Genomic DNA, 27451 nt, shown 5'->3' with positions numbered 1-27451 from the left:
TATGGACCACATCTTCTTGATCCAGTCATCTATTTTTGGGCATTTGGATTGTTTCCAAAGCTTAGCTATTGTAAACAGTGCTGCTATAAACATAGGGGTGCAGGTGCTCTTTGGAATTAATGTTTCTGTGTCATTTGGGTAAATACCTAGGAGTGGAATTGCTGGATCTGATTTGGAGAATTTAAATGAAAAGTATGAGTGTTGAGATTACAGTCACTCCTTTAAAGGTTCAAGTTCTCATTATTTAAAATCTGAAATCTTCCTCTCCCACTTCACCCCAACACCCTTCCTCCAGATGATTGGTGTCATCTGTCAAGCAGTGTGGTACCCCTTGGCTGGCCTCAGCAAACATCCTAAAGGTCAGTACCTTGGTTCCAGAAGCATCTTGTGTGTCCCATCTGCATGCTTTCTAGCCCAGCCAGATTTTTGTAGCTCCATGTTCAAGCTGGGTTGGTCACCCGCCATTAGCATTTGCCTTCATAGAAGTATCTGAAGCCCTTAGCTAGAAACAGAAATATCATTTTAGAATTAAACTTCTTCCTAACTTGCTCCTTGCCATCTCATTCCTTTAGATAATTCTGTGGTGGTGTACAGGTTTCTAAGAGCTTCCTGTAAATTATTTTACATCTTCCTCTCTACAGCCAATGATGTTTCTATTTTATTTATGAGGAAACTGAGATACAAAGAGACGCAGTCATTTGCCCAGGAGCATGCAGGTAGAAGGTATGTTGGAGAAGGGTCTCAGAGGCAGAATTCCTGTTACCTATTATTATTCCCCTGCTTGCTTGGCCATGATCTTCTATAAGGGACCATCCCGTTAGCTCCTGATCATTTACCTTAACTTCCTTGGGCCTTATGTTTTTGAGACTGGGATTCCCTGGATTCTACCTATCTCATGTCTGACCACCATGTACAAGTCTATAGCAGATGCTGTCAGAGTCTAGGTCCCATTGGGTTTTACCATTTCTGTACAGATTGACCCAATGATTCCCAACTCCAAGCACCTGTGACTCTACCTGGGCACCTTTTTAGACTGCTAGGGCCCTCTGAGCCTGTGTGTGGGTAGCTAACACCCCCACATTCCCAGAAGAACCCCTCAACCAATGGCCAATAAAAGTTGGTGGGTAAATTTCCCAGTTCTCTTACCTCTGGTGAAATACAAAGCTTATTCTGCATTGTCTCCCATGGCTTCTCAGGTAAATTGAGCCCAAAACCCAGATCAGTATGCAGCTCCAGAATCCCCCCTGTTGACTCCTTTTCCTTCACTCTATTACTCCCTCCTTCCCTACCATTGCTTCCTGGGATCACCTTCCACATCAACTTCTTGCACTCAAATCCTTGTCTCAGGGTCTGTTTCTCTGAGGAATCCCAAACTAAGATATCTTGTATAAGTTGTCCCTTCATGTCCTCACCAACACATGCTGCTTCCATTCTTTTTAATGTAAGTCATTCTCATAGGTTTGAAGTGATAACTCAATGGTTTTGATTTGTATTTCTCTTTTAATTAGCGTTGTTGAAAATTTTTTCATTTATTGGTAACTTGTCTGAATGTCTTCTTTAGAGAAGTACTTGTTTAGGTCTTTAGCCCATTTTTTGATTAGGTTGTCTGTTTTTTGTTGTTGGATTGTATATGTACTTTGTATATTTTGGATATTAGCCCCTTGTCATCTGTGTGATGGACAAATAACATCTCCCAGTCTGTATGATGCCTTTTCGGTTTTGTTATGGTTTCCTTTAAAATACAATAACTTTTTAGTTTGATGTAGTCCCACTTGTTTATTTTTGCTTCTGTTTACCTTGCCATTATAGTCGTACCCCCAAATACATCTTTGCAGTAAATGTCCTATAGTGTATCCTTTAGGTTTCCTTTTTAAGTCTTTTATGGTTTCTGTTCTTATATCCAGATCTTTAATCCACTTTGAATTAATTTTTGTATATAGAGTCAAGTATGGATCCAGTTTCTTTTTTTTTTTTTTTACACAAGACTAGCCATGTTTCCCAACACCATTTGTTAAAGAGAATTTTCTTTCTCCATTGTATGATGTTGGTTCCTTTGTCAAAGATTAATTGTCCATACTTGTGCGGGTTTATCTCTGGGCTTTCTATTCTATTCCATTGGTCTGTGTTTCTGTTTTTGTTCCAATGCCATATTGTTTTAATTACTGTTGCTATGTAGTATGGTTTGAAGTTAGAGAGTGTAATACCTCTCTTTACTTTTCTGTCAGGATTGCTTTAGCTTTGGGGGGGCCTTTTGTGGTTTCATACGAATTTTATAACTCTTTGTTCAGTTTCCTTGAAAAAAATCATTGGAATGTTAATAGGTATTATATCTACATAATTTAATGCCCTCTTTTATTCCCTCCTTTAACCCAGCCTGGGACATCCTGATGGCATGAGGCAGCAGTGGATTTATTCCATCAACACTTATTCAAAACAGAAGAAATAAATAAAAGAAAAATAAACTTTGGGCTATAAGACCTATTAGTGCTTTATAGGCAGGAAGGGGGAAGTAGGGTGGGTAAATCAGGAAAAGGAGACAGTGGTAAAGAATAGATTTGGACTTTTAGTGGTGACCTCAATGTAGTATATACACATATTGAGTCTCAACAATGAACACGCAAAACTATAAATATTTCCAGGCTATGTAACTTCAATTTTTTATTTTTATCTTTTTTGGACCCTTGCCGGTGGCCGGGGATCAAACTGGTGCTGTAGAGGCTGCGGGCAGCCTCGCAACCCAGTGCTCAACCGCTGCGCCACCAGGGGAGGCCCTACTTCAATTTTTTTAAATGTAAACTTAAAAAAAAGGTGACAAAAAATTATTCAGTACTCTACTATGTTCCAGGCACTGGGATTGTGTTGCAATGAATAATACATGAACTTTCCCTGGTGGAACTGATGGTGCAGCTTCTAGAACTCATAGCCCCTGGAACCACCCACATGTTCCACCACAGGCCTAACTACAGAATCTTGTAGTTGCCATTTCAAGGCTCTGACTCTACAGATAGAAACTGGTGTGAGGCCAAGAGGAGACAGAAAATGGATGGGGCCAGTACCACATGGGGAAAATATACATGACTCTGACAAATGGCAAGCAATGGAGAGGTGAATGGTATGCCGGAATGGGGGTACACTGCACACCTACAAGCACTCTACATACCTTGTCTCCTTTGATTCATACACCCTCCCTGGCAGTGAGCTACTGTTGTCCCAAGTACAGAGCACACATTTGGGAAGTGGCAGAGCTGGAATCTGAACCCAGAGTTGTCCACCATCAAAGCACAAGATGATAACCACTACAGCTAATGCTAGAACTCTGTGTCTAGATAGGGAATGACCAGATGCGAATATACAAAGGAAGAAGGGTTAATTGGAAAAGCTGAGACAGGAGGAGTCTTAGGCTAGTGAGCTCCAGGAAAGAAGCGTGGGGTTGGGGTGTGTTGTAGTGCCATAGACTACCTTTTGCATGGAGATGACAACAAACTCAGTTATTAATCCCCCAATTGTCATCTTGCAAAATACGACAATTCCTAAGGCAACATATAATATTGGTTCCTGTTAGCCTAAATAAAACCATTGTTATTCCTTTCATTTTTCTGTACATTGTAGATTGTTAATCCTATATGTCCTAATAAATTGCTGAAAGGTGGACATATACAAATAATTTTTGCATGATTTTACATTAATAACAGTGGAGGATTGCTTCATTATAAGCAAAGTGTTCAATCCACTGACAGGGAATACATCATAGAGGTCTCTCTTTTTCTTCTCAAATGAAACAATGCAGTTGAACCTAAATGAGATACTTTTTAAACTTTAGTGACAGTTTTACCAAGAGTATGAATAATAGCTAAATGATGCATTGCCTTGAATGAAACCGGAGCATTTGCTAACTTTTAATAATATAAAAAATAAGTTATTTTTTCCATGGATGATACTAGTTCTCTAAATATAACACAATGGCTTTGCATTGCAATATTCTGTATAATAACTACTTTATAGCTAATGTTAATTCTCTAAATATGACTCAACACACAATAGCTTTGTGTTTCAATATTCTTGGTAATGGTTGGTTTATGTCAGAGAGAATAAAGGTTATTCTTTGATATAATCTCTGCATTATCTTTTTACATACTATTTTTCATTAAATGTTCCTTTCCAGTATCAGAACTGACCTTTTACAGAAATCTCTGCACTGAGCAGAAATTGATCTTATAAGGCAAAGGGATATTAAATAACAGCTTGTCGGGATGTGCTATTGCATCCAGGTCTAGCATCTTGCTGCTTGTAGATGTTGCTATCTTCCTAAAATGATAATTAATGTTCAACATTAAGGCCACTGATAGACAACACAAGGCGGGGAGGTTGATGAAAACCTAAACATGTATCAATACTGATCTTGGGATACTACTCATGAATTGTATTCCCCAGAAAAGTAGAAAATCAATGAGAGAGCTCCCAACTTAATCTTTGGCTGTATATTCTTAATTCCCCCTCTTACCCTCACCCTAAAATGGATGACTAGAAATCATGACTGGAAATGATCTATCTAGAAATGATGACTGGACTTGCAGCGGGCATTGTCTCTGTGTGTTTTTTCTCCTCTATCAATCCTCCCAGGCCTTGGTTTCCAGTGTGTTTTCCCAGGCTTTAGAATGTTTACATGGCCCGTTCCATTTCTCTTGCTCTAGGGAGTAGAACGGTAGGCAGAATAATATTAGAAGGGCTAAGAAGGCTGTTGTGCAAAAGATGGAAAATGAAAAATATTTATAGCTTTTATGAAGAAAAAATTTTTGAAAAACCAAATTGAGATCTCATATTGTTAAGATTTTTAGCTAAAAAGCAACAGCATTTCCTGTAACCTCCAGAGTGACAAAGAAGAAAGGACAGTCTTGATAAAAGGTGGTGGTTTTTTTTTTTTAAAGATACTATTGGGGGAAAATAAACTATAGGTTCTAGAGTAAATATGGATTGAGAAGAGTTAACGATGTCAGCAACATGGGTTCCCCTAACACTGCCTCATTATGTAAATTTCTACCATGTTTGTCTTTCCATCTTTGTCATGAAAATTAAGCCCCGCGTTGGCCATCTTTGTAATCATGATATCCCTTTATATTTTACAATATTTTCTAAAGCCTGGCAACTAATGACTAATGTTCTTAAATATGTGTACAGATTAATTTACAGGTTACTAACCATTTGTTGACGTACTAATAGACTCAGAGTTCTGAAGCGTGGTGTGGCATCTTGCTACTTGAAGTGGGTTCACAACCAGAGATAGTGGTATCTCCTGGGTGTTCGTTAAAAATGCAGAGACCAGGGCTCCTCTCTACACTTACTGGCTAAGAATCTGCATTTTGACCAGATCCCTATAGGATTCCCATGACATTCTAGTCTGAGAAATTCTGATATGAGAAAAATAGTTCCCACACAAGCACCTTTCTGAAGGAAATGTGGGAACTCAGAGAGAGACCCAGGTAGCCACCCATTTGTAGACACATGTCTTAAATAGGAGTCACAGCATTTCACTCTACTATAGAGACAAATTTTAAGAAGAGGACTCCTGGGAAGGGGAAGGCACTGACTAAGTCCTTCCAGGCACAAATCTGCTTCTTCTTATCCCACAGCTTGGGTTTTACCCATGACCTTGACTCGCCTTCCCATGGAAGGCAAGGTAAGCCTCTGCTGGGCTGATAGTGACACAAAGCAGTACCTGGTTATTTCCTGGGGTGGACCTGAAGTGGCTGCATCATCTATCTGCCCACTCACACCCTAATCCTTTTGAATCATGTACCTCAAAAGAGTGACCTAGAACCCTAGTATGGAAAGAAATATTACTACCTGGAGCCGGGATTTCTGTGACCGTGTCCTGATTCTATCCTTCAACATATACAGGAGTGAGCATGGTTGCTAAAAGGAGAGTCCATTCAAGTGCCCACTCCTTCTGGCACATAGTAAAAACTCAATAAGTAACACCCACTAGTACCATCATCATGACTATCATTGCTATAATTGCTATTATGGCTAGAGATCTGCTTCTAATTCAACATTAATCAGCATTACCTGGGTAGATTGTTCAACTAGTTCCGTATGTACACCATCCCCAACTGTTCTTCATCCAGTCCCTAATTCTCCATCTTATCAAGAAGTGGATTTTTGTAAAACACTGTGGCTAATGGGACTAAAATCCAGTTGTTGAGACACCACCAGAGCATGTCACTAATCTGCCAGAGCTCTAAAGAGCAAGGGACTCACCGCGTATGACTTAGTGATTCCACACTGTCTGCTCGCCAACGTTCTTCCCTGTCCAAGTCCCTGTAGCCACTCAATTTAATAATTTATACTAGAATTTTGAGTGAATTGAATTTCCAGTTTGAGGTTAGAGTATTGGGAAATTTAGACATTTTCCCTTTTCCTCTTCCCCACAGTTCCTCAGAATGACCAGCAGTGGCTCAGCAATTTCATCTGCATTTGTCTAACTTCCCTCAGATTGTCATTTTTCTATGTCAGAAGATATAAATCCACTTATGGCAGTTGTGGCTGTCTTATGATCTCCTCCCTTATCTCTGCCTTTAATTCCTGTTGACAAATATCTTCTGACCTTCCTGCATGCCCCCTACTGCCCACTGACATGACCCCATCAGAACCAAGCTATTAGGCTAATCCCCTTTGTTTTCTTTGTGAGCCAAGGATAAATTGAAAAACCTACCCAAAAAAGATTTGACTTTATTTCGGTGAAAGCTTGATTCCTTTGGGGTTAAAATAGTAATGATAATAAATTTACAGGTTTGTGTTTGTTCTTTTATAAATTAGAGAATGTTAGATGAGACTTCGAAGCTAAGCTTAGGGCAAGAACTAATAATAGCTCCACATCCTAAAGGGAGACACTGACTATTGGTACTAGTCACCCCACAGAATAATCCCCATTTCTGTCTATCATCAAACCCTGGCAGGAAGGGGCAGGTAGGGAAGGAAGAGAAATAATTCCTTCCAATCTCTAGAAGTCAGAGTCAGAAGTCAGAAGTCACAGAGTAACTGTGCAGTGAGATGCAAAGTACCCCAGGAGCTGATTTGGGCATCCATTTGAAATGGCTTTACAAAAACTGTTATTGGGTTCCTTGGTCTCCCATCTCACCTACCTCTTCCCCCATCCCCCGCTTGAAGTGAGTCAATCAAAGGTTTCATGTTTCCAGAGTCCCTAATGCCATATGATCCTGCAATTCCACTCCTTGGTATTTATCCAAAGAATGCCAAAGCACTAATTTGAAGGGCTATATGCACTCCTGTATTCACTGCAGCACTATTTACAATAGCCAAGTTATTGAGGCAGAAGTGAAAGTTAAGTTTTCAATGGCAGAGGAACAGATTAAGAAGATGTGGTATATACACACAGTGGAATACTACTCAGCTATAAAAAAGATGACATTGATGGAACTAGAGGGGATTATGCTTAGCAAATATAGTCATATGTTGACTATAAAGAACCAGCCAAAACTAAACCAAAACAAGCTCTGGAAATTTCATAAGAACTGAGGTTACCAAAAGGGGAGTGTGGGGGGTCAAGCACAAAGGGGACAGAGGAACCAAATGAAGTAGGGTGGCGATATGGGTGCTTTGGTGGTGGGTGTGGTGTGGGACACACATCTGAGGAAGTGTGGACCTCTACTCCTAAGTCATATAGCGTGACAAAGCAATGTTACCTCAATAAAATATTTTTTAAATTTACTGATAAGTCATCAGAATTTTTCTAAAACAAAATAAGTGGCTAGGGGCCTCCCTGGTGGTGCAAGGGGTTGAGCACCGCACTATGAAGCAATCCCCAGCCTCTGCAGCACGAGTTCCATCCCCGGCTGGCCAGGGAGCAACCCACATGGCGTGGCAGACCTCTCCTGTCTTGCCCGCTGCTCCCCTCAGCAGTGTATTTCAGTCAGTCTGCCTGTTCTGTTCCCCTCTGTCTCTGGTGAATCCTCTCATCCTCCCGCATCTCTGGCCTATACCCCAGTTCTTGTATGCATAAATAAATAAATCTTTAAAAAAAAAAAAAGTAAAGAAGTGGCTAATTCAGGTCGCAATTCACACTTAATAGCAGAAGTGTTGTATGCATACTTCCCATTTTATCATGCAGGGTATTAAAAGGTATATACTCAAAGGTCAAGATGTAACACAGTAATTTTTACACTGCTTCATCAAGGACATTCTTAATTGAAATTGGATTCTGTTTTGTTTTGTTTTGTTACCAAGAGTGATGGCAATGAAGAACATTATGACTGCTAGTGCAATTTGGTGTCATTGCTTTGATTCATGCTAAGGCACGGGCAGTTTTACCCACCACTGCTTTTACACTGTGATTGCAAATGCCAACACAGTGAAATAGACAAATAACATCTTCATATGAAAACAGATTCGAGATGAGAAATTGTATACCTGAAACCCATGCAGTGTTGTAAACAAATGTTACCTCAATTTAAAGAAAAAGGAGTATGAAAACAGTTTTGATCTTGCAGACCCAAGAAAGGGTCTCTGCCCTAAAGAATTCACCATGTGCTCCATAAAAAAGTCAGCATTTGGAAGGCTGCCACCAGAGGATACAGTGGCCTGGGAGTGCGCACCAGAGAAGACACAACAACCAAGAGAGAGCAACAATATCAGCCTATTCAGTTAAGAGATCCTTGTCTCCCTTCCACAACCATCTCCTCCCAGCCAACACACTTGATGAGGCAGGCCTTGGCGAGGGTGGAGAGGCTTTGGAGAGGCCTTGGAGAGCTAGACCTGGCCACTCCAACACAACTCAATCTTAGGCTTGTGCAAAGAGAGGAAATGAGATGGAGGTCAAAGTTGAGATTGAAATTTTAAACTGGGCTGGATTCCTACTAATAAAAAGTGACCAGAAAGTTATGGAATCTGCCCAAGATATGATTAAGAAAATGGTAAGGGCAATAAGACAGAGCGGAGTTGGAAGCAGAGATTAAAGCTAAATAAAACACTTTCATGTTTCCATCCCCACTGAGTTGAAACTCTTCATTAAACAGTTATGCCTAGTCCCCATTCCATTTATAATACATACATATCTGAGCTAACTGAAAAGCTCCCTGTGTGACATGCCATGTTCCTTTTCTTCCTCATCAACATCATATCATTCATCTATTCAACAAAGTTCGACTAAATGCCTGCTGTGCCAGGCACTTTTCAAAGGGCTTGGGAAACACCGATGGGGGAAAAAAAAAAACAAAAACATGAATATTGTTGGCGGGGCTTACATTTGTAATGTTACATTTTCAATTTCTTTTTCAATTAACCATGCAGGTTCATCTGCAAAGCATACTGGGATCTAGGTGCAATTTTTAGCTTAGCTAAATATTCTAAGTGGTCCATAGGCTGGTCTCAAGAAACATGTCCAGTAATCTCTATCACAATATTCCAGGGGCTGTTCAGCTTGCTCCATCTAGTAGGCAGGAGCCCAAGAGCAGGGCCTTGGTCATATAAGCTGGTGCTCGCTTGACAACTTTAGTGGTAAGAACAAGTGTCAGTTCACAGGATAGAACGGACACTCCAGATTGGATTCAGGACAAAAGGCAGTTCAAGGTTATGTGGCTGCTACTTGCTGAGCTCTTTGAAGGATGTGTTCCAGGTCCAGTTTATAATTATTAAAATTTCTACACTCTGAAAAGGCATAATTTAGAATAAAAACAAGACTAAACCAGAAAATAAGCATAAGAATTTCAGCAAGTTCTGCTTTACTACGTTTTTCTTCAAAGTTGTCTCAACATCCTAGTCCTTCAATTATGCGTGTGTGTGTGCACCCGTGCGTGATTAGTTTGTGTGTCTGTACCATAATCTCTTGTTTAGTCTGTCTCAGGGCCATCTCTCCTTGGTCTGTCGCCAGCCAACAGAAAACATCAGGGACATATAATAGAAACTCCGCAGAGTAAAGAACCGGCATTCTTGGGTTAACCCTGAATAGGTCTTTGCTCTCATTGCCCCTCTCATCATGCCCTCAGCCTGTTCCTTCACCTCTCTCACTTTGTCACTTTACACGCACCCTTCCACCTTGTGACCCAACCACTGTACCTCTCCAGCACCCAGTGAATATTTCATTCCTTTTTTGAGTGTGTGTAGTTTATTGGATGGCACTGTATCTCCGTAACAGTGCAAAAGGGGAGGAACTTTAGAAGCCTCTGATGGCCCTTTGGACAAATAAGAGCATTTCCGTATTTTACGTGGTTTATCATAAACTAAGTGAATTCTTTACATCCAGGCTATAAGTGCTTCAGGGATGGGAATGAGCGCACTCGTTGTTACTAAGGGGATTTGGGGACTATCACATCTTCCATCCCAACCCCGCATTTCCACCGATGCCATGACAGAAACGAGACCTTCTGTGACAGTGGCCGCCTGGATGTGCCCGATCTCATCGCTCCACTCCTTGACTCTAGTTTTCCCACTTGTTGTGCCCCCTTGAGACAGCTCTTTTTTTTTTTTTTTTAAAGATTTATTTATTTATTTATTTATACAAGCACTGGGTACAGTCAGAAGCACGGGAGGGTGAGAGAATTCACCAGAGTCAGAGTGGAGAGCAGAGCAGGCAGATGGACGAAATACACTGCTGAGGGGAGCAGCGGGCAGCAGGAGAGGTCTGCGCGCCATGTGGGACCCTCGCTGGCAGCCGGGGATTGAACCAGCGCTGCAGAGGCTGCGGGCAGCTTCACAGCCCAGCTTGAGACAGCTCTTTCAGGAATGGTCTCCCTTAATTCCTCTCCATACCCCCTGAATTTCTGGGCACCATCTGGTTTCCACCCTCAACCCCTTTGGGGACCCTGGAGGAAAGAGGTCAAGCAGATAAACCTTCCCTCACCCTCTCTCTCGCTCTCCCCAAACAATAGTCATAAGACTCGAGGGAAATGTAGAGGCTCTAGAAGGTGGTAGTCCAATTAAAAAAAATGCTAGTAACCTTACAATGAATTATCATGAAGATCTCACAGCAGAGTTTTTTAAAATGTTGTATGTTAAACCATGTGCACTGAGTATCCTAAAGTGTTTAAAATGTAGGTTACTGGGTTCACCTCCAGCCCAGCTGTCTTTGAGTTCCCCCTAACGCAGAGCCTGAGATAAGGATTCAACTGTAGAAAGTTGATCTGGAAGGTGACCGCAGGAAACACTAGCAGGGGAGAGTGAGGAAGTGAGACAGGGAAGGGACAGCAGCAATACGAGGTAGACTTTCGCTCCTGTGTACCTCACTGTGGGTAACTGAAGTTTAATCCCACTGGGAAATTTTGGAAACAGTCTGCCCATACTTCTTAAAATTATGGCATGACGAGGAAAGGGAGTTGTGTGAACACTAACTCCCCTCAGTCATTGATTGAAACCACACTTGGGTGATTCCCTGACACCTCTGGCTGCAAAATCATAGCTCTCTGGCAAAAGGATGAAGGTGGTTAGGAGTTGGGGATCAGGTTGGGGTACACTGAATGGTAAAGACTAAAGAAATATCGGCAAGGACCTGACATTATCTGCTACACCAACTAAATCACCATGGCTGGGGTGGGGTGTGTAGTTGGAGGGGACCTGGAATCTACATTTCAAACTGGAGAACATGGAGTATTAAGAGAATATAATACAAGTGGGATTGGAATAAGAAGACATTTCTACCATATTGTCCCTCCCTCCACCCCCAAATGAAAATATCCAGTCTTGGTAAGCCCTCCTTACGATGAAAGCATTAAACTTGAGTCTACCACTCACCATTATAATCCCTAGGCTGAATTTCCATTTTGTACCAGGGGAGCTATTTTAGACAAACCCTGTGAACCTAAATAGGGAAAGTGATTCATTGGCATGTAAGGTCCATTTCATGTTGATGTCAGGATGGAGAAATCAGATGGTGCTAAATGTTCTCTCAGGTCAATACTTGATGACTTCATCGCTTTCACCAGCGTTTTTAATGGTTCGACATTTAGCACTCCAGTCCAGGAGCTTTTTGCCAGCTCTTTGTGAAGGGGGAGGCTGCGGGGAGATGCTGTTGAAAGGGTTTTTTCAAAAGGTTAGTTAATGCACTAGGGCATGGATTTCATTACATGATCACATAACACTGAGTGGCAGAACATATAGTGGGCAATCTAAAAATAATTACTGCTCAGATGTCGATTAACCAAGGGTTGGCCGTGAGCCGGGCTTTGGAAATGTGAAGCTGGGGGGCTGAGGGAGCAGATTCCTGGGACCCTGATCTTTGAGAAAGCGACAGGCTGGGAGGGACAAAAGCCAAAGTCCTACCATGGCAAATCCTGCTCACTTCCCCTTCCTAGTCTCCATAATCCTAAACGACTCCGTGCCTGTGGAAGCTGCAGAGGTTTTTAATAAAGGGCTGTCATCTTCCTTCCTTACTACAGCTGGGCGCCATTTTACATATGCTAACTGTCTAGGTAGATCATCATCAGTCCTTATCTGCCCGGAGCTCCATGCTCTTTCTACTGTACTGCCCTGCCTAGAAAAGCGCAGCCATTGAGTCGAGACGGAGGAAATAAAGCTGAAGGTTGTCCTGAGACGATCAGTCAGAAGTGCCGGGGAGTGCAGGGCAGTGAGCGCCTGTAACTGAGCAGGCTCCTGAGCTTCTGCCTCTGCCAAGGCGCACGTCACTCATCGGTGCTGTCATGTCCTAGTCGCTTTCCTTGCCTCTCTTCTCCCTTCCGCCACCCCCACGGAGGGTTCCTTGAAGGCAGGGCGAAGTTCTGCTCATTCTTGAGGCCTCTCTGCCTGGAATACAGTAAGCGCACACTGCATTTTGGTTGAGTGAATAAATGAATAATTATTTTTAAAAAGAGACTTGTAGTGCCAGAGAGGAAGGGAAGGAGGGGGGAGGCGCAGGGAGAGAGAGGGAGGGAGCAAGGAAGGAAAAGAAAGCTGCGTAAGGACCAGCTGAAAGAGCTCCCACTGGCTAAAGCTAGAACCCTTTGAGCAACAAAGTAAAGAAGCACTAGATTAAACCCAATATACTGAAGACATCTCCAAAAATAAATACTCTGTCCCTACTGATGTACATAAGTGAATCCATTAATAAATGTGGGAGAAGACACAAGTCTTCCATGCAGAAGAATCCCACATAAATTTTATAGCCGGGCATCCTGAACAAGGGAGAGCAGACCTTCTCACCACTTGAATGTGGGTGCACTGGGTGACTCCCTCTGAAGAGGACAGGATGGAGGGGCAGGGAGTAACAGTGCAGTGGAGAAGCCTGGGAAACCCTCCCTCAGCCAGATGTCGAGATGAACATCCAAAGTCATCCATCAGGTTGACAGTATGTCCCCTTGATAGGATGTGATAAAAATGACACTTCACCTCTGTGATCTTCCTCCTCAAAACCCATCCCCCTAATCCAGTGATGAGAAAACATCAGGCACATTCCAGTAGAAAGACAACCTACAAAATACCTCATCCGTTTTCCTCAAACCTGTCAGGATCATCAAAAGCAGGGAAAGTCTGAGAAACTGTCACAACCAAGAGGAGTCTCAGGAGTTGGGACAGAAAATATCGTGAAGGGGACCCTGGGCTGCGGGGAAGACATGAGGGGGAAAGTAAGGAAATCTGGATGAACTCTGGCGCTAGTTAATCATGACATATCCACAGGGGTCCGTGACTTCTACAGCTGTCTCTTGCTAAGGTGAGATGTTGATAGCAGGGGAAATTGTGGGAGGCTGTGGGGGAAGGTGCCGTAAATGGGAACTGTCTGTACTAAGCGATCGCTGTGTCTGTAAATATAAACTGTTCTACAAAATAAAATCTGTGTTTAAAAAAAAAAAAAAGACAGGAAGGAGAGAGAGGAGCCATAAAAGAAAAGGAATATGTCAGGTTTGACTCCGTGCTCTAGGCCACGGCCAGGCCTGCCACAGAAATTTGTAAGCAAACATAAATGGAAAACTCCTAGGGCTGCACCTGTGAGAGGCCGCTGCCCTGTGGCGCTCCAGGAAGAGTTTCGGGGACCAAACCAGGGCATCATCCGGAGCACAGGCACTTCCTGAGCGCCAGATGGCTGACTTACCCGGATGGACAGTTTTTCCAGACACTAAGATGGACAGAGTTGAAAAGGCCGTGGATCCATAGCTCTGAGCTCCTCTAACCTAGACAGCATCTCCCTGTTTCCAGGCTGATGAGATCACTGAGGAGAGAGAAGTGTTGGAGGGAACAGAAAAGTAAAGCAATCTCAGCATCACTCAGGTCGTCAGCCTCCCCCATCATTCCCACTCCAGACCAGAATCTGCTCCACTCCCTCTGTCATCGTGGACTCCTCTGGACGTGGGGTGGCCCCACCCTGTCTTGATCTGTCCTCAACTTCTGGCCGACCCAGTGAAGCAGCTGCTGGCATGCCTTGCATGTTGTTGCATTGGTGCTAGTCTAAGCAGTGGGGGCATCTCCCCCGCCCCCCCACCCCAAGATGAGAATTTGAAGTTCTGGGAAGAGTCACAGTCACATGATTAAGGGCAAGCTTCGTTTTTACCAGTCCCCAGGAAGAGACAGCAGAGCAGACAAGGAGTGATCACAGGGGATCCCAAGCCCGTGGTAGTCTCACAGAGTCTCCACTTCACTGTTCTAGTTCTTTCTGCCCCACGATCCTGGGTAAATGCCAGGTCAGTGAAATAACCTCCTGAAATGATTAGCCTAACTCTGGTCAAGAGTCAGAGATCCTGGGTTTTATACCAGCGCTGCCACCGACTCGGACCCCTCAGTGTGTCTGCCGACAGACACCACGGTGGTGGCGGCACAGAAAATGCTGGCGAATTGGGCACATCTGTTTGTTCCATTCATTTTGACACTAGCTAGTATACAATCCTCATCGCACTTGATTTTCAAAAGAATTCTCTGAGATAACCAGAAGAGTTGTTATTTAGTCTGTTTCACAGAGGAAGAAGCCGAGACTCGGAAAAATCAAGCCACTGATCACAAACTAATAGCAAGAAAGACAGCGCGTGGGTGCGGGAACTTAGCACATGGCTCCTCCTGGCACCTGGAGGAAGCAGCTTGATGGCCTTTCCTGGGGTGTCCTTCCTGCCTCTCCTCTACCTTCCATCGATTGGATTTCATTTTTCGTCTCCAACTCTCACAAGTCTACAAATTGGAGCTGTTAAAAATGAAGAAACAGGTTAAGAGTTCCTTGCCGGCTCTCATTCAGCTGCGACTGCAGCAAATAACAATCCAGATCTCACGAGACAGCAGAGCTCATGTTCTTCCCTCTCTGTGGGTCCTCTCCTGAAGTTCCACTCTCCCCTTGCTGGGATTGTTCACACCTATGAACACGCTCACCTGAGCTCATGGTACAGCTCCCAAGCCTGCGCCTCCTTGGGGACTTCCAATGGCAGGGACGGCCCGGCCCCCATGCAAACCAGACGCACAAAAGCCCCGTGGCAGCCCTCCCGCTTCCTCGGCCCCAGACCACACTCCGCTGGGGAGCCTTCTCGCCTCTTCCCCTCTGTACGTTTCTGATCACCCTACTGCTCCCCAGGCGCCCCCAGTGCCACTCAAGCCTTTATCCTTTATCCTGTGCTGTCGACTCCCCAGTGATCTCCTTGCCTGGAGTCGCAACACTGGCCCTGCCCGGCAACTGCTTCGGCCCACGCACCCGCACTTTACGTCTGGCACGTTGTGTTCCAGCAAGTCCAAAGTACATGGCGCTCGCAAACAACCACGCGCCTTCTCCCTAGAATGCCCTGTTCCCACCGTCAGGGCTCAGTCGAACAACCACCCTCACTTCCTCCATGCAGCACTCCACTCCCTCAGGGAGGGCTGCTCGGTGTCTCCTGGGCGACACCGCTGTGCCTTGAGCTTGCCCCTACTGTGACTCTTCTCGTGATTTTTTTGCTCCCGTGTCTTCCCTTCGCCACCACCACCGCGCTGGGAGAGCCTCGAGAACAAAGATCAGGCCCTGCTCCTATCCCGGGGCCCGCGCCGAGCGGCGCTCCACAGATGTGCTCTGAATATAGGCCGGGATGCGTCATCCCTGAATTTTAAATCCCGCCAGAAATCTTGGAGCAAATATAGTCCACTCCAAAGCCTCATTTTGCAGATAGTAACACCAAGACTCCGAGAAGTTGTGACGCGCTGAGCTCAGTAACTACTTGCAGCAACAATAAGAGCCTCAGATCTCCTGAACAGACTCACTGCTTCATCAGTTTGCTCTCCATGACCTCTTGCCTCTCAGACTCAAAGTGGAAAAGCGAACACACCTTGTCAGGGTCCCTCTTTTCACTCACAGACTATGGAAATCACTAGTGCCTTCCCTTTCTGTGGCACGGGGGCCTGATGTGACTTAGTTGAGCGCTGTCTGTAAAAACGCTTTGACCTCAGAAGAGATGCACCGCAGCCGAGACTCAGAGGCCCACCACTTTGATTTCAACTTCTCAGTTTGCTCTCTCACTTCCTCTATTGACTTTTCCTCCCATGCAGCCTGCAGCCCGGCAGAAGCCGAAGGACAGAGATTTGCAATTTCCTCTTCCACTCCAACTCCACTTAAATAAGGAGAAAGTTATTGTAAATAAAACCAGACAGCGGTTCCTATATCGCGGTGTTAATATTTCCATTGATTACAAGTTCAGAGTAAGAATGAAAGGAGATGCAAGTGTGGCCTCCCACACTGGAAATGATTAGGACACTACTCAGAAACCCCACATCCATCCATATATACAGCAAACAGTCTGCCAAACAAGAGGTGGTTTTTTTTTTTTTTTATTCTGACATTCTTTTTTTCAAAATGGGGAAGAGGAGGTTTAACTTGAAAAATCTCAGTCATCAAAGACGAAAAGTAAAGGCGGCTGAAGAGACAGCTAAATGCAGTATCTGACCCTACACTGCCTGCTCTTTGGGAGGGACAAAGCCATAAAGGCTATCCCTGGCAAAGCTGAGCGAGAACACATTATACCTCAGTGGCTCAGCAGCGTGACGGCGTACGTCTCATCTCGTGTGTGCGCGCCTGCTGCAGGTGGCCCAGCTCTCCTTAGCCGGTGACTCAGGAATCCAAGCAACTTCTGGCTTGTGATGCTGCCATCTTAAACACGTGGCCTCTGATTTGCCAAGGAAAGGCGAGGTTGAGAGGGATGGTCCCTTTCCCTGGGAAAGGGACATGACTAGTAAGCACCCACCCGTATCAGATAACCCTGATATACATGCTCCTGGGAGACCAGAGTACAGCCTGAGACCATGGCTCTAGGGTAAGCTCTAGAAATACATTGGGCCAGGCCTACAGGTAATGAATGTCACTGCTGCCGTGTGTCAGAACCTAGCGACCTGAGCTCAACCAGACCGCAAGAGTCCCTGAAACAGGTAGTTGCTCTGTATGCCCAGAAAGAGGAAATGAGTTGGTGAGTTTTAGGTTCTCTTAAGAACCATCTCTGTGACACAGATAATGGTGCTAACAGTTTAGGTAAGAGGAGCTCTTGAAACGCTGGTAGGAGAGTAGGGAAGTGAGACCGAGGGAAGGAAGCCAACAAAAAGCATGTTATTGAGCACTCCCTGGGCAACTCAGGTTCAGTCCTACTGGGGACCCCTGGGAGACTATATAGAACAAGCCACCCGTTAGTCCACCTGCGAGATGAGGAAGCTTTGAGATCTATCCACCACCTTCTGTCCGTTATTGGTTAAGTGCTGCTCCCTGGGAAATTAACTCCCTGGCATTTCTGGCCAGCAGGCGAGCATGCTCCAGTGATCAAAGCATGTCCTCCGGCAGAGTCCCCTGTGCTTATGTGTGATGCCAGCCATGTGTACTCAGTGGTGAGCGCTGAATCCATGGGAAAGGGACATGACTAGTAAGCACCCACCCATATCAGATAACCCCGATAAACATGCTCCTGGGAGACCAGGGTACAGCCTGAGACCATGGCTCTAGGGTAAGTTCTAGAAATACATTGTCAATAACCTCCCCCAGATGCATCCAAGACATCCTATTTATAGATGAGCATTTGGAAATACCTCTTATTCTCTGCTCAAACTCCCATCATCTCACTTCTGCAAATCTTCTAGTAAAACCACTCTCCAGCAGGTTATCACTGGCCTCCTACTTCAAATCTCCTTGTCTCCTTAAGGCCTCTCTGTACTCAGTCATTAGACAAATGTTATTGTTTCCTCCTTGAAGCAGTTCTTTTTTCTGGGACCCCTCTTCTTGCAAAATAGTTTTTCTGCCTTCCTGGGTGCTTTCTCACCTAATACAACCAGAGCAGCTCACCACCCCTTGGAGGCCCACAATTGTTCGTGGTCACGACACCAAGACTTTGAGAAGAAATCAGGAATGGTAAGTGGATTTCCTGGTAGCGGCTGCCTGAAACAATATGTTGAGAAGCGTTCTGAGATCATGTGGTCAATTAGCTATGTCTGCCATGGGTGTTGGCATAGGGAGTGGCAGCTTGAGTTCAGAGATTAGTCAGACTTGGTGCAGATCTTTCTCAAGTTTCCATCTCACATGATCTTCCTTGACAGTATCATCTACTCCCAAGATGTTAACTACCATTTCTGCGTAGACGCCACCTAAAAATACAGTTCTACTCATGACCCCTCTCAGGAGTTCCAAACCCTTAGGGGAACATATTAACCTTGATATTTAGTTTCTAATCGCAACCACTCTCATCTGTGTTTTCCACATCACATGATGGCTTTAGCATCTTTCACGACACCTTGGCTCAAAACCTTGGCTGCATCTTCACCATAATATTCCCTCATTACTCTTCCCTGTCATTTACCATAGTGTGTGACAAATTATATTAGAATGAGTTGGTTACTCTTGGGCTCCCCCCAAATAGTGCGAATTCATTATAGGAAAAAACCAAATGTAATTCATCTTGCATCTTCAGCTGCCAGAACTGCTTCTGGTACAAAGTAGACACGGAGTAATTGCCTGAGGATGTATTATGTATTCACATATAAATAGTGTGTGTGTGTGTATGTGTGTGTGTGTGTTTGGTTTGCTCCTTTTCTTTAACTCATCCGCTCTTCCCACCCCACATCTCTAATTGATCACCAAGTTCTGACCACTCAGCTGCTCCACAAAGAGATCTGCATATGACACTCCATTTTCATCCTCATTGCTTGTCACAGGCTGGGTCCCTGGAAAACAGTTTCCCAGGTAGAGATCTGAGTACAGAAGTTTATTAGGGACAATGCCTGCGGAGGAAAGCCTGGAGCAGGACTGGGCCCTTGGGCAGCACCGGGCTGCAGCACAGCACAATAGAAGACTCAGATCTGAGGTAGCTCCAGAACTGGGATGGCCCTTCAGAGATTTTCCGAACTTAGAAGTATCGAGACCTTATAAGCACCACTCCACCCCATTGACCAATCATTGGAGGTAGGGTGCTATAGAGAAAGAGTATGATTTGGTACTAGCAAGCTCTTTTCAGATGAGGGGAAAGACCCAGAAGGAGGCTCAACTAAGGTCCATCAGTCACCAACATTCCCTGCACCTTGACTAATGCGTCACTCAGTCCTGAAATGGGGATCGCACAAGCACATCACGGCATCCGCTAGTCACTGGAGCCCTAGTTCCTTCCTGCATGGCCTCTTACCTCCCCTGATATGGCATGACTAAGCAGTCTCCTACCCCCAGTCCCTTTTTTTTAATTCATTCTTGCTCTGCCACCCAGAGTAACTTTTCACAGACTAATCAGATATATTCCCATGTTAAGGAGTCCACACAGCTTACTCTGCAGTTTGTATAAATTCATTTGTGTGGGTGAGGAATGGGTGTGCCCTTATACACAGAGCAAAGTAAAATCCATAGAAACAGAAAGTAGAAAGTAGCTTACGCAGGAGGTGGGAGAAAAGGGAGGGGAAACAGACAGTTAATTGATATGGGGTTCTTTGGGGGGGGGTGAGGAAAATGTTCTGGAACTTGACAGTGGTGATGTTTGCACAAACTTGTGAATATACGAAACTTACTGACGTTTACACTTTAAATGTTGACTTTTGTGGTATGTAAATTACCTATATCTTAATGTTTTAGAAAAAGCATCTTGGAGTTGACATATGAAACTGATAGCAGTGATTATTCAAGTTTGCGTCCTTTGTGTTGAACTGGCTTTTCAGATGTTTATGTATGCGAATGTATTTTTTAATATGAATTTGGGAAGGATAAAAATTGTCTCTTCAAAACTGCTCTTCCACTTTAAAATCTTTGAAACTTCATCCCTCCTGGGTGAAGTGAAAAGTAAGCTCCCTGCAAAGTAGTCCAAGCCCTGGCCTGCAATGACTGACCTTTTATTCCTCACGACTCTGCACCCATGACTTCAGCCACATCAGGTTTCTCCAATTCCCTGACTTGCCCTGGGCTTCCTGTCTCAGAGTCTTTGTTCCACCCCCCCTCCTCTTTGTCTCCTCTCCCTCCCAGCCCTACCTGCAGAAATATTTCCAGGGTCAGATCAAATCTCACTTCCCCAGAGCTGCAATTAAGATGTCTCTCTTTCTAGCTCTGCTAACACTTTGGCACCTGTCTTTATAACATTCATTAATTGTTGCCATTTTTTATAATCAGCTGTGTATTTCTTGTTACACCAATTCCCCTTGATTCCTCTATTGTGTATGGCACATGTAACAGATATTGAATAAAACTTGACTTAACTTTCGCTTTAAATGTTTTAATGCAAATTCACATTTATTTGCTTGCTCAGACCACAAGGACTTACTAAATAGCATGCATTAAGTGACTATGTCAGGCAGCAGTGCCCAGCAAAATGCACTTGCTCTTGTAGAACCTACTTTTTTATATTTATTCATATGTGACATACATAGTTTGCATACCTTCTAAGCATGCATCTGAATGACTTTTCATATAACTACCACCACTCACATCAAGATGTACAATATTTCTAGCACCTCAGTCTCCCTTGTATCCAGGCAATATCCTCCTACCTAGAGGTGACCATTATTCCAATTACTACCACCGCAGAGTTCTGCCTGTTCATAAATGTCTTAGTATATGTTCTTTTATTTCTGGCTTCTTCTGTTCATCATTAATTTCTGTAAAATTCACCCATGTAGTATGTGTAGTAGCAGTTTATTCTTTTAATTGTTATGTAGTATTCCATGGTAGAGTATTCCATTGAATATTCCACAGTTTATTTATCTAGTCTCATACTGGTGGACATTTAATTTGGTCCCAGTTTGGGGGCTATTATGAACAAAGCTGTAATAAGCATTCTTGTATGTGATTTTGATGGACACAAGGCCTCATTCCCCTTGGATATATACCTACGAGTGGAATTGCTGTGTCACAGGTGACTAGTCTTCAGGCTGTGCCAGACCCCACTCTTGTGGGAGAAACTGCAGTCACATCACAAAGAGGAATGGATACAGTATCCTTTAACATGAGAATGGAATTGCTGGGTCATAGGTGGTTCTAGCAACCAAAAGGGCTGTTCCAGCTGACATTCTTCTCAAAAACGTATAAAAATGAATAAGAAAAAATCTGGTAGTGAAAAAGGTGACATTGAGAATTAAGATCAGATAATGAAACTACATTAGATTTGATGGGCAGGCAAGGCTTCTCTGACAAGGTGAAATTTAACCTGAGGCCTGAATAACAAGAAGCCAGTGTGCACATATCAAGGGAAGAGCAGTTCGGGCAGCAACAGCAGCCACTGCAAAGACCTTCCAGGAAGCGGAGCAGAAAGGAGGCTAATAGCCTTGGAGCGTGTTGTTAAGTCAGCTGCCACAAAGGTAACTGGAGCTCAGTTCTGTGGTCAAGTGATGGGAAAGTTATAAAATACTGTACACCCTTCAGAAGTATCCCACTCAAGAGCCAAAAGAGCTGGGGCATTTATGTATCAACTCCCATAGGTCATATGTTGAGCATTGCTGCTAGCATGTTGGGGTGGCGGGGTGGGGGGAGTGGAGTGACAAATGCCAAATTCCCAGCACTTTTGACCTGTGATGTGACCTTCCACGCTTCTGGAAAATTAAGGTACGGGGATGCAGATAGTGGCAACTGGAAATTGTCCAGAGTCCATTAAACCAGATAATTGTTGAGTCAGGGCACATAGCATTGTTATGCTTTCTTACATTCATTTTACCTACCCGCAATCTGAATACCTACATGTCGTACAGGTTTTTCCACCCATTATTGAAATTCAACATCTTCCTCTTTCTTTATCTAGACCTGACTTCATCCTGTTTCCATTGTTCTTCTCTTTGACCCCTGCTCCCACAGCCAGCTCCTTGAATTCACTATTTTCCATCACCTTAAATATCATCAGCCATTTCTCCACTCTTGTTCTCATGGTCACCCTCTGTTGACCATGTAGACCATTTACTTTTGCTTTCCGTGGGCTTAGCATTCTACCTAGTGTGGTGTCTTGTCAATAACAGACTCAGCATAAACACATGCAGGGACCATTGGAAAGGGATCCATGACCATGCTCATTTGGAAAGATTTCAACTTTGTCTGGCTCTCAATTTGATTCTTGCTATTCCCTGCAATCTTCCTGGATATTTTCCTGACATCTAAAGTCTCACTTTCTGTATCAGTTATCATTGCCGCATAATGCTGTGTAACAAAACACCCCAAGACTTGGTATCTTTAAAAACTAAACATGTTTAGTTGACATATCTGTGCGTTGGCAATTTACTCTGGGCTCAGTTGGACCCACTTGTAGATCTTGCAGTCCACTGCAGTCCAGTTGATCTGGGATAACCTCAGCTGCAGTGACTGAGGCTACTCGGCTCACTTCCTCATGTCACATTTTCCAGCAGCATAACTGGGACATGTTCTCATAGCAAACACAGAAGAAGAGCAAGCAAGTGAAAACACTGGAGGTCTCTTGAGGCCTAGACTTGGAACTGACCCACCATCATTTCCACCACATTCTATTGGCCAAAAGTTAAAAGGGTAACCCAGAATTGAGAGGAGGGAAAATAGATTCTGTTTCTTTAGTGCAAGAAATTCCAAGGTCATGTGGTAAGGGATGTGGTTATAGGAAGAGGTGAAGAATCAAGATCATCACTGCCATCTGTCATATTTTACTACTAACCTTTTGACTTACAATATTGAGTGTATATTCCCTCCCCTTTTCTCTGTCTTTAAATATGGGCAGCAGTGGTTCTTTGGTTTGAATGATTAGATATTGCTTCAGTTCTCCATTTCTTGATATGTAGGCCCCCAAGCCATGGGAAGGGTAGCTTCAGTCTTAAATATCCTGAGGGACTTTATAGAATCATCAAGTCCTCAACTGACTAAAGATGCATATTGAACAGAAGTTAGACCGAATTGTGCATAATCTTAGAGTTTATTTATTTTGTGTTGGGTGTTCTCCCTCCATCTGATGTCTTCGTTGGAAGACAGGCAGTGCAAGAAGTTACTTAGACTGTGTGTCATTTATGAAAGTGAACAAAAGCGCTGCCACTATGACTGCCGTTGCCATGGTCGTAGCATTTTAAATCAGGATAGAGGAGGTTCCTGAATCGGCTTTTCAAACAGAGTATCTCCTTATGAGCCATCTCTGCCGGTGACATCAGCCGGAACACCATGCACAAAGTGTCCACAGGAGAGAAAGCACAGAATATTCACGACGACGACGATGATCCTGAGAATCAAATGGCCCTGCTGTGCCCCGCTCGGCACTATTTCCGTCCTGTGTGAGGTGTGTGTCCTGAATTTGATTTACTATCTTTAACACCATTCACCCACAGTGTAGCGTGTGGGTGCAGCGAGGGGCGCCATTTATGACCTGAAAATCCACTACAGCACAATTGAAGCCTGACAATTTGAAACAGATACAAAGTTGTGGAGAGGAAAAAGGATGTGAAAACGACTCATTTCTAACTTCCCGCTTTAGGGAGAAGGGCAGTGCAGAGTGGTGATTAAGAAGCCAGGTTTTTAAGACCATCTCAGACTTGAGTCCAGGCTGTGCCACTGCTCGCCGCATGCCTTCAGGAAGGCCTCTTACTCCCTTCTGCCTCACTTTCTTTCTCTGCAAAATAGGACAACTGTTGAACACTTTGGCAACCAATGATTGATGGAGGAGGGAAATGTAAAGATAAAGCATTTCTCAAAGTGGCCGGCACAAAGTAAGTGCTCAATAAATGTGCACTCTACTCCAGATTTTTAACTGGAAGGGACCTAGGAAGTCATCCCATCCAAGCCCCTTGTTCAAAGATAAAGCTAAAGACGTCCCCGTCGCTTACAAAACTCGAGGCACAATCAGACCTGAAACCCCAAGAAGCTGTTTCCTGTTCCTCTGCCCTATCCCTTCACTAGCACGCCCCGCAGCCCTGCCTACCCTCTCCTACCAAGTGGAGCCTCAATAAATAGCTGGGAGTTTTTCCCTTTCCCCTGGATAGCCACATCTCAGGCACGGGAAAATGAACGGGATGGAATTTTCTAATGCTGCACTCACCGCCTGCTCACTTTAATCTGCTGCAAGTGTCTCTGGGAAATAAAATATTGGCAGGTTTGTCCAACAGCTGCTCAGCCTAGAGACCACAGCTTATTTTGGTCCATTTATGTTAACTCATCTGTCTTAAGCTCTTTGTTAGTGACTCACCGCATACTGCTACCAAAAATATACACCAAAATCCAAGAATCATTCATGTGAAGGGCAAACCTCTTCCTTAAAATATCACATTTCTGCCGTCTTGTTTTTTGAAGTTTTTCCTTCCTCCCACCTCCACATCACATTTTCTTCTTTTCTTTCTTCCTTCTCTGACTTTAATTGCCTTCAGTGGCATGGAAGCTGCATGGTATTGTCAAGACAATTCTAGAGTGAACATTAGAATACCTGGTTCTGTTACTGGATTAGCGCTTTTTAGCTGTATAAACCTAGCAAGTCACAGCCAGTATGTGACTCAGTTTTTTGATCTATGATGTGGGATGGTTCTATTAGCTCTAAGTTCCCACCAGCCCAACCAAAAATTTCTTTACTTTCCCTTTCAAGGATTGCAATCTTTGAGGGATTTTCATCCACCATGTAAACTGCCTTTTTAAATAAAATTGATTACCTCCATATTGCATTAATTGCAGGTATAAGCAACCTAGCTAATATATATCAGAATCAACAAGCAACAATAATAAACAAGAAATTTCATGTTTTTAAGGATTAAATTGACTTATTTTTTAAGATGACTTGCTTCTATTTCGAATACAATGTCCACACTTGTCCCAGGAAATATGCCATCGTTGTTAGACTTGGTGAAATATTGAAAATGGCTCGGATACTATATTGTATTTTTAAAACTAGACAAAGTGGAGAAGATACACACCACCTTCAGGGTGATGCTGATTTCCAGGAAAAAGGAAGAGGAAGGAGATGAGTGTATTTGTAACATTTCATTTGCTAAAATCTGAAGCAAATGCAGGAAATTGTTGATGTGTTCAAGATGAATGGTAGAAACAGGGGTATCAGTTATTCATACGATTCTTTTTCATGTTAGAAATCTTTCAAAATTAAATATTTTAAGTTAACAATCAGCTTATCAACTGAAACTCTTATACGTTACTGGTGGGAGTTTACAATGATATAACCACTTTGGGAAAGTGTCAGTTTCTTAAAGGGTGAAGGTTACACCTACCATATGACGCAGCAACTCCCCTCTTAGGTAGAGGCCCAAGGTCATGAATACATACACTCCAAAAAAAAAAGACGTGCAAGAATGTTTAGAACAACTTTTTTTTATAATAGCAAAAAATAGAAAACAGCTCAATACCTATCACCAGGCTAAAAGAATAATGATATAGTCACACAATAAAAAGGAGAGAATTCCTTCCAGCCAATAATATGGTTAAATCTCAAAACACATGCTGAGCAAAAGAAGCCAGATTTAAAAAGAGAGAGAGAGACAAAACACCTCAAAATGATAGAAATTGGAGCAACAATTGCCTGCGATGGGAGATTACCTGAAAAAAGGCACAGGAAATCTTCTGGGATGAGGGATACACCTGAAGTGGTATGTCCTCTGCCTGGGGTGGTGGTGACATGGGCATTTGCATTTGCAAAAGCAAAACTCTTCGAATTGTATACATAAGCTCCGAGCATGTCACTGCACAGGAATTTTACCTCAGTTTTTAAAAATACCTAAAAACCATAATTTCACATCCTCTTCTTGTGGGCAAACAGGACCGCTAGGGACCTTGGGATAGAAACCTGTGCTAGATTAAGGGCCCCTGAAGTCCTTTTCCCCTCTAAACAATATAGGATTTCACTTTCCTTCTTATTACATCTGAGGCATTTCTCTGAGGTTGTCTTCCCAAAGCGATGTGGTGCAGTGGGCAGAATGCAGGCTGTGCATTCGCCATAGCTGTGGTGTTGACTTCCATGGCCCACGGCTGTGTGACTCTGCACAAGGAAGTGACCCCCTCGGGTTTGTTTTCTTAACTGTACGCGGGAGAGTACGCAGCCTACTTCCGGAGTGATTTGGAAGATTAAATTAGATCACACAGCCAAGGCGTAGCTCACACAGCCGGGCTCCGCACAGATGCTCCATACATTCTGGTTTCCTTTTCTTCCTTCCTTTACTTTTTATAGACCCTCGACAGAACGGAAGTTTCATATCTCCTCCATCATCACAGTTCAGATCCTGAGGATATAGGGAGATAGCCTCCTTGTTCCTCTTCAAAGGTGACGAGGAAAAGTGCCGCCTTTAAATACTGGGGAAAAAGTCTACTGGGTCCCATGATTTTGAGGGTGTGGCTCTGCCCTCCCCAAACTACATCCTTGTCTACAGGGCAGTCAGTGGGACCAAGGGACTGCACCCCTCCAGAGCCTCTGCCCCATCTAGACCACATTTTGGGTCACCAGGACCCCAGAATACCCTACCCAAATGACCAAGAGCCAGCTAGCAAGGGCAGCACGGCCTTGCCTCGTTCACCTTCCCAAGAGCAGACTGTTGTGAACGCATAGAATACGTACATCCCCAGTTCCCAGGAGCCATCAGAGGGCGGCTGTTTTGGGGGGGGGGTGTGAACAAAGCGTGAACATGTAGGTGGGGATGTCCACTTATATACTGCAAGACCCCTCGTGGTGACAGGAGGCTCCTGGAGTGGGAAGAAAGTGGGGCATTGATTACTCTGGCTGCTACCAGAAGCCAGAGGCTGGCTCACCTGGTCCCACCAGGTGTGGGTGCAGAGCCCTGAGAAGCTCAAGAATTCTACATCTAAACCTGACCCTCCAGGCCAACATGAAGGCATACTAGTCACATTTGGGTGACAGAACATTTGATAGCCTTTAACATTCAGACATGGGGTACATGCACCTCCATTTGTACTCTTGTTCTGTGCTTCTCAAGGCCAGGGATGGGTCTTTTCGTTTGCTGTTCTTGTGCCTCCAACGTCTTTCCCCCACATGTGGACTTGGCTTCCTCCCCCATTTCCTTCATACTCACCCTCCCGTCTCCCCTTTTCACTTCTCTAACTATCCTGTGTAAAATAGCTCCCCAGTGGCTCAGTGGTTGAGCACTGGGCTGTGAAGCTGCCCGCAGCCTCTGCAGCGCCAGTTCGATC

This window comes from Talpa europaea, assembly GCF_964194135.1.
Source record: "Talpa europaea genome assembly, chromosome: X".
NCBI classification, from domain to species: Eukaryota; Metazoa; Chordata; class Mammalia; order Eulipotyphla; family Talpidae; genus Talpa; species Talpa europaea.
This window is presented reverse-complemented; position numbering follows the sequence as displayed.